The 13,746-nt window shown below is 38.8% G+C and overlaps 1 protein-coding gene and 1 long non-coding RNA gene across 2 annotated transcripts in view; one reads left to right on the plus strand and one right to left on the minus strand.

Annotated features, from left to right (window-relative positions):
- VNN1 (vanin 1) overlaps window positions 1-13,746 on the minus strand; it is a 725,633-nt gene that overhangs the window by 71,130 nt on the left and 640,757 nt on the right. The window lies entirely within an intron of this gene.
- LOC112818459 (uncharacterized) overlaps window positions 1-13,746 on the plus strand; it is a 219,506-nt gene that overhangs the window by 26,933 nt on the left and 178,827 nt on the right. The gene's annotated exons all lie outside the window — the stretch shown is intronic.

Below are 13,746 nucleotides of genomic sequence, written 5' to 3' on the forward strand. Positions count from 1 at the left end.
CCTTAGTTTGGTCCCATTAACTTATGCTTCACTTACTCTTTCTCAATTCCACCCTCTCCCTTCCAAGCCCTTAGTAAGTTGCCCATCTGACCCTTAGGAACTGGTCAACCTAGATACTTGCAGAAACTGAATAAATATTTGTGGAATGATTAAATGAAATTACCAAGTCTTTTTTTGAGCTTCTTACCAGAGCTCTTCAATCTAACCAGGACTTTGATTTCCCCAATAAAAAATAGATGGGAAGAGGAGTAATAATACTACAATAAACATGATAGTATTAATCGTACTGGCAACACTGCCTGAGTGCTTACTATAAGCCAGATCCTGTGCCAAATGCTTTACATGTGTTTTCTCATTTAATTCTCAGAAAATTTCTATAAGATTATCAATATTTTACAGATTAAAAAATGGGCACAGAGAGGTTTTGTAATTTTCCCCAGGTCACACAGCCCCAGAACTGAGATTCTTCTACCTTCTAAGAGCCAGGGGTATCTGCTGCACCTATTACATGGTTTAAGAAGAAAAATCAAACGTTTACTTTTGGGTAAGGTTGGCATTAAGTCAGCCATAAAAATGTCTTCTTTATCTCAGGTGATAGAAGAGCCATCAAGAAATATACTCAAAAGCTTAGAAGATCAGAGCCAAGCCAGAAGAACCTGACCTCTGTTGAAAGCAAACCACAGATGCTCTCACCCAGCTTCCACTGTACAGATCTCCCTCTCATATCAATTGGGTGATTAATTAATTTATTCTTTAATTTATCCTAAAAATATTTGCTGAAACCTGACTTGGTGCAATAGCCTTGTCTCCCCTGCCCCAAATTCTGGCTACATGAAGAGAAGTGATTCCCTACAGGGGAAGGAGACCATCCATGTGGACCTGCCCGAGGCCAGGAATTTAGCTCAGGGGATGAGGGGAAGCTTGAGGAGCTGTGAGGTGTGTGAGACACACACTGAGGCTTCTTTCATGGTTTTTTAAATGACTTTTAAAATTTGAGTATAGTTGACACACAATGTTCCATGAGTTTCATGTGCACAGTGCAGATTTGACAAGTCTACATGTTAATGCTGTGCTCATCCCAAGTGTGGCTGCATCTGTCACCATACGATGCGATTGCAATACCATAGACTATTCCTTGTGCTGTGCCCCTTGTTCTCGTGACTCACTCAGTCCATAATTGGAAGCCTGTATCTTCCACTCCCCTTCACCCATTTTGCCCAACCCTTCACCACCCTCCTCTCTGGCAACCCATCGGTTTGTTCTCTGCATTTATAGGTCTGATTCTACTTTTTGTTTGTTTACTCATTTGCTGTTTTCAGATACCACATATGAATGAAATCATATGGTATTTGTCTTTCTCCATCTTGACTTGTTTCATTTAGCAGAATGCCCTCTAGGTCCATCCATGTTGTCCCAGATGGTGCAATCTCATCCTTTTTTACGGCTGAGCAGTATTCCACTGTATATATCTACCACATCTTCCTTATCCATTCATCTGTTGATGGACACCTAGGTTGCTTCCATAATTTGGCTGTTGTGAATATAATGCTAAATAACCATAGGGGTGCATATATCTTTTTGAATTAAGGTTTTGTTTTCTTTGGGTAAATACCCAGCAGGAGAATTATTAGATCATATGGTATTTCTATTTTATTTTACTTTTTGAGGAACCTCCATACTGTTTTCCATAGTGGCTGCACTAATTTACATTCTTACCAAGAGTGCATGAGAGTTCTTCTTTCTCCACATCCTCATCAACGTTTGTTATTCCTTATCTCTTTAATTTTAGCCCTTCTGACCGGAGTAAGGTGATGTCTTGTTGTAGTTTTCATTTGCATTTCCCTGATGCTGAGTGATGTTGAGGCCTCTTGCACTGATTCTAAGTTCCTGAGGGCAGGGACTATATCTGTCTTTCACTGCCAAATCTTTTGTTCGGAGTATGCTGACACACAAGGGTTGCTGCATAAATATGGTCCAACTGAAGCAATAGCCCTCTTTGATGTTCTTTTCTTGCCTCTTAATTATTCTCCTGGAATTTTACTTATTAAGTTGTGGGCTGGAATAATTGGATATATTGGTTTATTGTAAATGTTCAGATATTAGATTAAATATGGCTAAATTTCCGTTTCTGCTCCTTCTTTGTCTTCAACTAGGAAATAACCTTGTCATTTACCATGTCTCATATTCTTCAGTATTGTACTTTGAATCAACAGAGTATTACCCTTTTTTTTTTTTTTACTCCCGAGGTGCAGAGAACAATTTCATGGAAAAACTGCTTACATATGGCTAAACTAAATTATGTAAGCAAATATATATTGTCTGCTAGATTAGGCCATATGAAATGGGCAATATTTGAGAGTTTTTGACCTTTAGTGGTTCAATTTAATGGATTATGCTTTAAAAAAATGAGACAACTGAGGTGCCTATAAAAGAGTAAACGTTTCTCCATAAGCAATTTAATGGTACATTCCAGAATAGAGACTTCACTTCTAGCTATAATAAAAGATATTTGCATTTTCCCTTTGCCTTATTTAAATTCTTCCTCACTGGATGGCCTGTATTGCAAACTTGCTTTCCCAGCTCTGACTGTTATTTGAGTGTGTGTTGCATAATTTATTGCATATTATTTGAGGTCTTGTGAGTATTATTAGAATGAGAGGAAACCATGAAAATTATGAGTTCTTGGTCCACTACTTTAACAAATATTTGCTGAGTGCCAACCAAAACAACATTTACTGCATGAGCGAAAAACAAAAAGGCACAGTCCTTGCCTCTTTGGAATTTATTGTTTATGGCTTGTATTGTTTATATCAAAGAGCTTCGCAAGTAAATGTACAATTACAGCTGATAGTTGCTTTTGAAGGAGCGTGCATGCTAGTGTTATTAGGGGGGATTTATCACGTCGGGGAGGTCTGGGCAGGTCTTTTTGAGGAAGTGATGGCTGAGCTGAGGTCAAGTACAGCTTGTTAACTGGATGGATGAAAGGAGACCAACGGTGGGGATATGAAGCAGTGCAGTTCAGTTCAGTTCACGGAGTGATTATAGAATGCCTGCCATATGCCAGACACTACTCTTCAATGCTGGGACATAGAAAACGAATGAGACATGGTCTTTGCCCCAGTACATAACTGACTGTAAGGGTTTCATTGTCATGTCATTTTTAAATGAGGAGCGCCCCTCTGTATGTATTTGTTTTGCTTCTGTGTAGTTTGAGTTTCCTTTTTGTTCAGATTACGTCAGCCAGGCAAGTCCTTCTCAAGAAATCACACACAGTCTTTTTTTTTTTTTTTTTTTTGTCATGGGATCAAAGTTGAACAAACAAATACACATAGTCTACTAGATTAAAGTCCAGTAACGCTCTTCCAGGCTTTACCATCAACTGAATGTGGTCCCACAGCGGAACTCATGCCTGTTTCAGAACCTGCCCGCCAGTGGCACAGCTCCAGGAAGGAAGCCTGGCTGCCACCAAACAAGGGACCCATTATTCCTTTCTCTCTCTTTTTTTAGCCATTCACTACAATTACTAAATTATTAACCCCGGTCGTAAAAATGAATAATAAACATACTGTGTGTGCCCTTGATTAATCTGCTTTCATGTGAAGTATTAGTTAGACCCAGAGTATAAACTCCTGGAGACACATAGCACACATATGAAGTACCAGGGATGCAAACAAAGGGGAGAGACAGGAACTGTGGCAAAATGGAGATTGCCAAAATAGAACACAGGAGAGAAGAAAGCAGCACCTGCCAGTGCAGGATTTTTGCCCCAGATGGTGGGGCAGGTCCTCATTTGACCATACCCACCAAAAGCACGTGCTTGGCCTGTCATCCTTACTCCCTCCAAAGGTCTAGGCCCTCTCAGCATCTTTCTGCCTGTGACTCTAGCATAGCTGCCTCTTCTAGAATTTACTGACTCTTGCCCTGCTTGGCTTCATACCCTGATCTTAGTGGAGAACTTGCCCTGGGGCGAGTTTTGAGCAGTGCATCCTCTGCTCTTCGTTTTGACCTTGGTGAGTCACTGCACCACCAGACCCTGAACCCTGAGGACACTGCCCTGACCATCAGGCATGGCTTGCTCCTTGTGCGAGGAATGACAGATTTTCACAGAAGGATGGATGAGGAGGCTGGTGACCCCTAGACCTGTGTCTCAGTTGAGCTGTCTCATTTCATTGTTTTCTTTTTTTTTTTTAAAGATTTTCTTTATTTATTCATGAGAGACAGAGGGAGAGAGAGAGAGAGAAGCAGAGGGAGAAACAGGCTCCCAAGGAGCAGGGAGCCCGATGCGGGACTCGATCCCAGGACTCTGGGATCATGACCTGAGCCGAAGGCAGATGCTTAACCATCTGAGCCACCCAGGCGCCCTCATTTCATTGTTTTCTTACTTTTCTCTCTGCAAGGCCTTACAAACTTCCTTTATAGGTTAGTGTCAATATATTCTCCTATTAAGGCTCTCTGGTCCTGGCTGCAAATCCTAAACACTTGTTTTCTTTTTCTCCTGTTTTTTATTATTATAGAGTTTTGTCCTTCAGCTTTGGGGATTGATTTATTAGGGGGTCAGTCATATTTCCAGGTTAGAGAAGAGGATATTTAGAGATTGTATTACTAGGTGACTTGTCCAACTTTACCTGCTGCTGTTTATTATGGAGCGATCAAGTCCAAGACAGCAATAGCTCCCAAATTTGCTTTCTTAATTGAGGATGCACAATCAATAATGTACAGGTCTTATAATTGTATTAACTAAATGGTTGAATGTTAGTGGTTTGAGTTTATCAGTTAGGAAGCTTTAGCTTTAAAGTAAGTTTGAGACAACAGCAGTATGTGGCCTTTTGGAAGATGCAAAATATAGCTCCATATTCACAATCCATAAGACTTTGGAGACTTTGCTTTTGAAAATTCAGCTTGTGTTCTGTCTTTAACAATTCCACGCTTTTCCTGTGAAGAGCTATTATCAACCTGTTGATGGGAGCTGTGATTTTTGCCCCAAATTTCTAAGAGCATGTGGTGAATAACATTATCAGACTATCTGTCTAGCAGGTTGCTTATGCTATCTCATTTCCAGATTATTCTGTAAAAAGGAATTTATGTGAGTGCCATCATGTTTCTCCTTAATTTTTTTTCTGGAAATATTATTAACAATATACTCCAGTAATGATTTAGCCCAAGATGTTCTTGTGTTATTTTGGAGCAAGTTGCTAGTGAGTCATAACACACTGGGCGTCCAAGCTATGGTTAACTGGTGCTCAAGTTAGGAAATTCTGTCCCCGTTAACTCTCCTTTTCATAGCCCAGAACACCTCTCCACTCAACTTTTTTTCTTTTGATTCGTCATGCTCATAGCATCTGCTTGGTGTTTTCAGACCAAAAGTAGAAGCAATGCCATGTCTTAATAACTATTGTTCCTATTGCGCTTCCAGCTTAGCTAAAAACAGGAAATACAGGCCATTTTGTGGAAAAGCCCACTTTTGTGATGTTTCCAACCTAAAAGGTTTGGATCAACTTTGGTTGAATGTCTGAACTTTTGGCTTCTTACTTACAGTAAACCTTCTAACTTCAGAATCTTAGCACCATTTCTACTTATAAGACGATGCCTGCCATATTTAGATTATGCTGACACATGAATCCGTTTACTTTTCAATCGTTTTTGTTTAATATTAGGATGTACTCGTAGCCAAAAATGTACATAGGAAAATTATGTGACTCATAAGATTTAAAGCATAATTGTGGAAAGAGCCATAATTTTCAAAGTTTCAAAACTTATTGGACAGTTTATTTAAAATGGGTCTATTAATAAAAGGCTTCACTTACTAAGTGAATATTTGATGTGAAAATTCACTATGTAAAATCAATCCAGAAGCAAAAATCCTGAGTCGGTTTAAACAGTCTGCTGAGTCTTTTGGTAGGGAATATCAGACCCTACCAGAAAATAAATCTAAGTCATTTTACACTATAATAATCAATCAACTGAGTTTTAGTAATCCTAGGAGGCAGAGGGAGTTTGGATTTGAAACTCCATGTAGACGGTATCTTTTTCAGGATCCATAAGGTAAAACTCTAATTGGATAGATTAGCAAAGGAAGCCACATATGGTTATGTTTGTGTGGTTCCAGGCAAATAGGGTGGCCTTGAGCAATGCACTGTGTTTTGTTTTGTTTTTTTTCCCAGTGTTAGTGAGGGGCCTAATCTTTCTTGGTCTCTTCCACATTTTGTGACTGTGTAGATTGGCCATAAAGAATTAAGTGGATTGCATTGTTTCATTGGCCCTCTTCTGCCTTAGCCATCTGATGTGATTTTACAAACCATTTATTATGGTTTTTAAGCATGATAAATGGTGACATGAACTGTAATTCCAGAATGAGTTGTTAAATAAATTTATTTCACTTGCCTTTGTAAGGTATGATTTGCTACATTTTTTTTCACCCTTGATTTCATATTGAAGGCAAGTCATCTCAAGGAAGGAAAATGAGAAAATATAGTGGCAGGGGATATAGAGTGTAGAGATTAGAGAAGCATGTTCCAAGAAATCAGGTCCCTTCAGCTTTAACCCTTATTGAGAAAGGAATTTAGCTCAACACTTGCTGAAGTTCTGAAATGACGGAATAGTTCCTTTTATTCTATGTCTTCTTGCTCCCATTTAGCTGGAATATACTAGACAGGATTAGAAATGACTGTTCTTTCAGTCTTTTTATGGTTGAGACTAAAAGGAGTCCATCGACAGATGAATGGATAAAGAAGATGTGGTATATATACACAATGGAATATTATGCAGCCATCAAAAGGAATGAGATCTTGCCATTTGCAATGACATGGATGGAACTGGAGGGCGTTATGCTGAGTGAAATAAGTCAGTCAGAGAAAGACATGTATCAAGTGCCAGAGTTCTTAAACGTAATCTATCTTTATGAGATTTCAAGCCTTTCTGCAGACTCGGAAAGTGGAGACAACATCTAGGTTTTTTAAGAGTTTATCAAACTCTTTGTACCATACTAAAAACTTTGAAAAACTTTTTCATGGTTGGTTGCAATACAACCTTCCATTCCAGATCAACCTACCCTCTCCCCTAAACTTTCTTCCAAAGCAAGAAAAACAAAGTAAAAGACAGCTAATACCTGTTAAAATGCTGGATAAGCCAGACATTTTTCTATTGTGTCTGTATCACATGATGTCCATTTTCCTCCTTAATTCTTGGAACAATATCACTCACCATTTGATGTCTTACATTTCAGATTTTTAAGGTCTTGCTGCATAATGCTGGATGAGTTAGAAAGTCCTAATAGTGAATTTATAAGGAAAATGTTGACAGAGCTTGGACTCTCATAGCACTGGTGGGTACCATGATTATAATAATGGTTTCCTTTAAAACTCTTCCATTAAATGTTCCAAACAGTGGAATTTGTAGTTTTTCCTTTGGTCCAGAGATCAAAAACATGAACAGTTTTACATTTTTAAGATTGGGCAGCATCTGTGTTTCCACAATTTCTGTGGGAAAGCAATCCAGCCTTTCTCAGTTTTATTAAGAACCACCATCTTGGCTCCAATACGTGCCATTGTAAGCAATTTCATTATTTCTCATATCTCCTTTTCGGAAGTAGGAGTCTGTCTAGTGCTTTTTTTTTTTTTTCTTTTTCTTACTGGCTTTCAAAGACTACATACTGTAAGTGAAAAGTGGTTTACAAAATTGAAGATGGGATCACATAATGGTTAAAAGAGTAAATCTGGGGCGCCTGGGTGGCTCAGTTGGTTAAGCGACTACCTTCGGCTCAGGTCATGATCCTGGAGTCCTGGGATCGAGTCCCGCATCGGGCTCCCTGCTCGGCGGGGAGTCTGCTTCTGCCTCTGACCCTCCCCCGTCTCATGTGCGCTCTCTCTCTCTCTCTCTCATTCTCTCTCGCTTTCAAATAAATAAATAAATAAATAAATCTTTAAAAAAAAAAAAAGAGTAAATCTGAGAGACTGTTTGAGGTCAAATACTTACTTTACCATTTAGTAGCTATGTGTCTCAGGCAAGTTATGTAACTCTAAACCTTGGTTTCCCCATCTGTAAAATGAGTATACCAGTCATATTTTCCTCAAAGAGCTTTGGTAAGGATTAAATAAGATAACAAATATAAAGTGACTGGATCATGGTAAATTCTCAACCGGATACCATCAACAGATGTTCTGTTTATCTTTAACAGACAATTTGGAAATATTTTCTACTGGTAGTTACTACCTTTCTAAGCTACTTTTATTTTGCAACAAACATGTTTTGGTGTTTCTGTTTTAGAATAGAATGCTGATTCATTCGTTTGACAACTCTTTATCAAGTGCCTAACCTGTGCCAGTTAATTAACACAGCTCCTTCCCTAAAGAAGCTCATATCATAGCATAGTTGTTACATTTATGCATTGCGAGTCGTCTTAATGTTAGGGAAAAAAAAAGACATTTTAAGGGTTAAGCTGTGAATGGGCACAAAATTTTGTTCTTTGTAATTTAGAATCTGATGTTGGAATGCAACATTATCATCTTTATCTCTTATTAATGTGGACTACAAAGTTTAACTTGCTGGGAAAGATTCATCATACTTTTTTTTTTTAAAGATTTTATTTATTTGAGAGAGAGTGATTGAGAGAAAGAGCACACATGCACAAGCTGGGGAAGAGGCAGAGGCAGAGGGAGAAGCAGACTCTCCACTGAACAGGGAGCCTCAGGCGGGGCTCAATCCCAGGACCCCAGGATCATGCCCTGAGCCAAAGACAAATGTTTAACTGACTGAGCCACCCAGGCACCCCAGGTTCATCATACTTTAAATAACCTAGAACCTCCAAAGACTTAATACAGAAAGTGTCCCATGTTCATAACTGTCATATTTCTTTAGAAAGTAATTTTTGTTCACAAATAATCTCTACTCTTCCCTATCATGTCTACCAGAGTAAAGCCTAAGAGTAATTCTTATCGATAATTTAGGTATCTACATTTTGAGTGCCTTTGAGTGAAATAAGTCAATCAGAGAAAGACAATTATCATATGGTGTCACTCATATGTGGAATATTAGAAATAGTGCAAGGACAATAGGGGAAGGGAGGGAAAACTAAATGGGAAGAAATCAGAGAGTGAGACAAACCATGAGAGACTCTTGACTCTGGGAAACAAACTGAGGGCTGTAGAAGGGGAGGTGGGTGGGGGATGGTGTAACCGGGTGATGGGCATTAAGGAGGGCACGTGATGTGATGAGCACTGGGTGTTTCATGCAAATGATGAATCATTGGACATTATATCGAAAAGTAATGATGTACTATATGTTAGCTAATTGAATTTAAATAAAAAATAACTTTATTTTTAAATGGCAAAGAACAATGTGTTTTAGGATTTGGTGTTATTTAGATATTTTTTTTCACAATAAAAAAATTTGAGCCCTTAAAAAGGGTGACTTTGTTAGCTGAGTCCTGCTTTAACCACCTTTTATTTGTTTTTTTCATATTTATTCAGGAGTTACATCCACTACTGACTTAAAATAACTTACAAAGAAAACAAATAAGTCAGCAGTAACATGCAACTAAGAATACAGAATTAAATTCTTACATGTATCTAAGAGCAGAAGGTCAAGATAAGGTAAAAACAAATACAAATACACAAGAAATAAATCGACCTATTTGCTATTGCCCTGTTTCAAATTTTGTATTTCATTTGCTGGGCCAAGTTTAAATTGAACTGCCCTTATTCCTGAGCAGTATGACTGTAACTCCAGAGTATATTTAATTAAATAATGCAACAAACATTTTTGGAATACCTATTTATTTGGTCATTACCTTATACATATCAGCCATTTATGTTAGAGCATCTCTGTTACTTCTCAGCTCTCTCTGATTTGGTTTATCAATTTAATGGCAGATATTTTTGTAGTTTATTATATTCACAGCAATGAGGGTGGGACATGGGTTAGGCTTTTCCTATTTCACTATGAATTGCTATGTTTGCTGTAGGATTTTTCTGTTTTGATTTGCTTTGATCTTGTAGCTATCTTTTATCAGGTTAAGGAAGTTCCTTGTATTCCTAATTTGTTGAGTTTTTTCCTACCAAGAATGTATGTTGACTTTTATCAAATGATTTTTTTTTTCTGGATCTTTTGAGATGACCATATGAGTTTTTTCTTTTTCTTTTTTTTTCCCTGTAAGTATGTTGAATTTTGTTAATAGGTTTCAAGTATTAAGTTGCCTGTGCATTTCTGGGAGGAGCCAATCTTGGCTGTGGTGTTTAATTCTTTTTATAGACCACAGGATTTAGTTTGCTTATATTGTGTGTATGATTTTTACACCTATGCTTATGGGAGGCAGTGGCTTGTTCTTGTTTTATTTATTTCTTGTAAAATTCTTGTCAGATTTCGATGTCAACATACTGTCCACATAAAATGAGCTTGTAAATATTTCCTTATTTCTTTTCTCTGGAAGATGTTACATACAATCGGCATTATTTTTTCCTTGAAAGTTTTGTAGGAATCAAGGATGAAAGCTGAGCCTGGTGTTTTTTCCTTGGGAAAGAAGTTACCAGTTGAATTTCTTTCATAGATACAGTACTATTCAGTTTTTTTTTCTTGTGTCAGTTTTCACCTCTGCTTCTTTCCCTTCCTTCCTTCTGCAATCTGTGTTATTCTGTGGCTTCCTCTCTCTTTTCGTTATATATCTTGGAGGGGTTTTTTTCTACAGCAGTAGCTATAGGGCTTCCTCATTCTTTTAATGGCTATGTAATATTCCGTAGAATGAAATTACCATATTTTACTTAATGGATCCCCTATTGAGGAGTATTTAGATTGTTTCCAAATTTTGACTGTTATAATGTAACAGTCATGTAAGACACATCACTGTACATGTATCTGAGTGTATAAGTAGAAGTATTTGTTTCATCTTAGTTTTTCTCTTCTACTCCTTAGTAGTAACTAGATCCAGCGTAAATAGTGGAAAAGGAATTATTGCTTATTTTCTTCTTAACATTCTAATGAGGCAGACTTAGACTTCTCTTTTATTTTCTAAATGATACTTTTTGCATTCCATTACTACCTTGGGGTATATAATCATCTCTGCCTTCATGATTTATTACTGCTCAGAGTTGAGATCCTGAAATACCCTTTATTTGATTTGCACTTGATTTGTCAATGGAGGAATATCTACACAGGGACAAAATTTTGTCTCCTTTGTCCAGCGCTTTATCCTTAATGCTCAGTATAGAGTCTGGCACATAGTAGGTGCTTAAAAATGAATTATTTGTGGAGAGACACAGTGAGATGTAATTGTTCCAAAACAGTACCCATGGGCTGAAGGATATTCATTCCTTTATTTGGTGAATGATTTTTAGGGGTGTGGTAACCAGCGGCGTGTTAGGTGTTTAATTAAGATGCAAAGATGAATGAGATACCAGGCCTGTGTCTCACAGACCAGAGGGAACAGGCACATAACAAGATCGTTGTAGCACAAGTCACAGTGTTATAATGGCACTGGAAGGCACAGAAGAATAAGCAAAGACACTGCCTCAGAGGGATGTGGAAGGCTTGTGGAGGGAAGGATGCTTGAACTGGTTCTTAAAAGATGGTTCTGGTTCTCATGGAGAGAAGAAGAGGAGTGGCACATACAGGAGTCAGGAGATGTGTGATATAATAGGGAAAGGTGAGATGTTCGGACTCATTGAAAGTTTGGAGAGCGTTGGTGGGGGCAGGTAGTTAAGGGGATCTAGGAAGACATGGCCAAGGGTTGGGATGAGATGGCAGAAGAAGGCTTGGGTAAGATTGCAAAAACTCTTGGGTTCAGTTGGAAGAAGTCTGGACTTTATCTTGTAGTCAGTAAAAACTCACTACAGGTTTTAAAGTAGCAGAGTGTGTCAGAAAACCTTGTAAAACAGTGGCTTAAACGAAGTCATGTTTGCTCACCAAGAAATTTGAAGGTAAGCATCAGTTGCTGGTTTTGGTTCAGTGTCTTGAGGCTATTCAGAGCAAGATCTCTGTGCTTCTCTTCATTATTTTCCTCATGGCTAAGTGGGGGCTGCTGAAGCTCAAGCCACCATGTTCAAATTCTAGGTTGGTAATAGGGGGAGCATCCCAGAGCAATTAGTGGAATCTTTATCAAGAATGCAAAACTTTCTCTGAAGATTGAAGTTTCTGTCTCTTTGGCCAGAACTGTGTTTCATGGCACTCACCTGACTGCAAGGCAGGCTGAGAAGTGTTATCTGGGCATGTTTATGTTCCAAAAACAATAGAGGTCTATTAGGGAGGGGAAATAGATTGATTGGGTAGACAACTAGCCATGTCTATCATCAGTCTGACATTAGATATGATTCTTAGGAAAATACTTATGTGCAATATAAAAGGTGATTTGGACTGCATGACTTGGGTGACCAATAAAGTCTCCCCGGTCTAGTGGCCACAGTGTGTATGGATTATAATTATGGACTGATGAAAAAACGTGAAGGTGATATTAATGATGATTTATGTATAGTTCAGTGATATCACTGGGGTATATTTTAAGTTCATTTTCTGTTTGAATAAAGTTACAAAGAAATAATTAACTACAATATATGTTTAATAACCATCTAGGAATCATATCTTTATAATGTTAATTCCTTTAATTTCACTCATTGATTCATTCATCACATGTTTACTGGGCACCCCTATGTGCCAGATGCTGTCCTGGGAGCTAGGGATAGGGCAATGAGGAAGGTAGACCAGTCCCTATTTCCACTGACCACAGAGTCTAGCTGGGGAGATAGGCAATAAGCAAGAGAACCAATCAATGAGATTATTACAGATTATACTATAGGATACTAGGAGAGAAACAGTGATGGCGACGGAGTGATAGGGTATGAGGGGCAGGTGCTAATTCAGGCGAGGTGGCCTGGCCAGGAGAGGCTGCCCCTCAGAGGTAACCTTTGAGTTGAGAGATGAGAATGAGCCAGAGTGTTTGTGTTGGGGTGAGATGAGAGGAGCAGGTACAGAGACCAGAGACAGGAGAGGGGCTTGAGGCTGGTGTGGGTGCACCATGGGGGAGCAAGAGGGTACCTGTGTTAAGGGAGGCAGATGCCTTTCCATGCAGGGTCCATTGGGCCATTGCACAGGAGCTATGGAAGGCCCGAGACATGAAGGGGATGGTCTGACTTGTGTTTACAGAGCCGTCCCCTGCCCCGACTGCCATCTGAGAAGGGCTGGAGGGAAGCAAGAAAGAGGGTACGGGTTGGTTAGGAGGCTATTGCTTTGGCCCCAGAGAGAGACAGTGATGATTTGGATAAGGCTTTCAGAGGAAATGGAGCACAGGTGCCCATAGTTCAGCAGACCTAGAACTGACAGGACTTGCTGGAAACTAGGAAAAGGCTAGTTTCTAAGTAAAAAACATTCAGTTTCGTGTTACCTATAAACTCTGATGGCAACATCTTAGCTGAGTACTTGCAATTCTTCTTAACTCAACCTTCATACATTCAAAGGTTAATGTCTACTGGGATAAGTGGGTGGGGTTTTGGTCTTTTTTTAATTTAGAAGAAAACACAACAGGAAAGGATTTTATTTATTTAGTTTATTATGTTAATCACCGTACATTACATCATTAGTTTTTGATGTAGTGTTCCATGATTCATTATTTGCATATAACACCCAGTGCTCCATGCAGAAGGTGCCCTCTTTAATACCCATCACCAGGCTAACCCATCCCCCCACCCCTCTCCTCTAGAACCCTCAGTTTGTTTTTCACAGTCCATTGTCTCTCATGGTTCGTCTCCCCCTCCTATTTCCCCCCCT

Source organism: Callorhinus ursinus, unplaced genomic scaffold, assembly GCF_003265705.2.
Source record: "Callorhinus ursinus isolate GAN/ISIS: 27379988/994484 unplaced genomic scaffold, GSC_fseal_2.0 scaffold6, whole genome shotgun sequence".
NCBI lineage: Eukaryota > Metazoa > Chordata > Mammalia > Carnivora > Otariidae > Callorhinus > Callorhinus ursinus.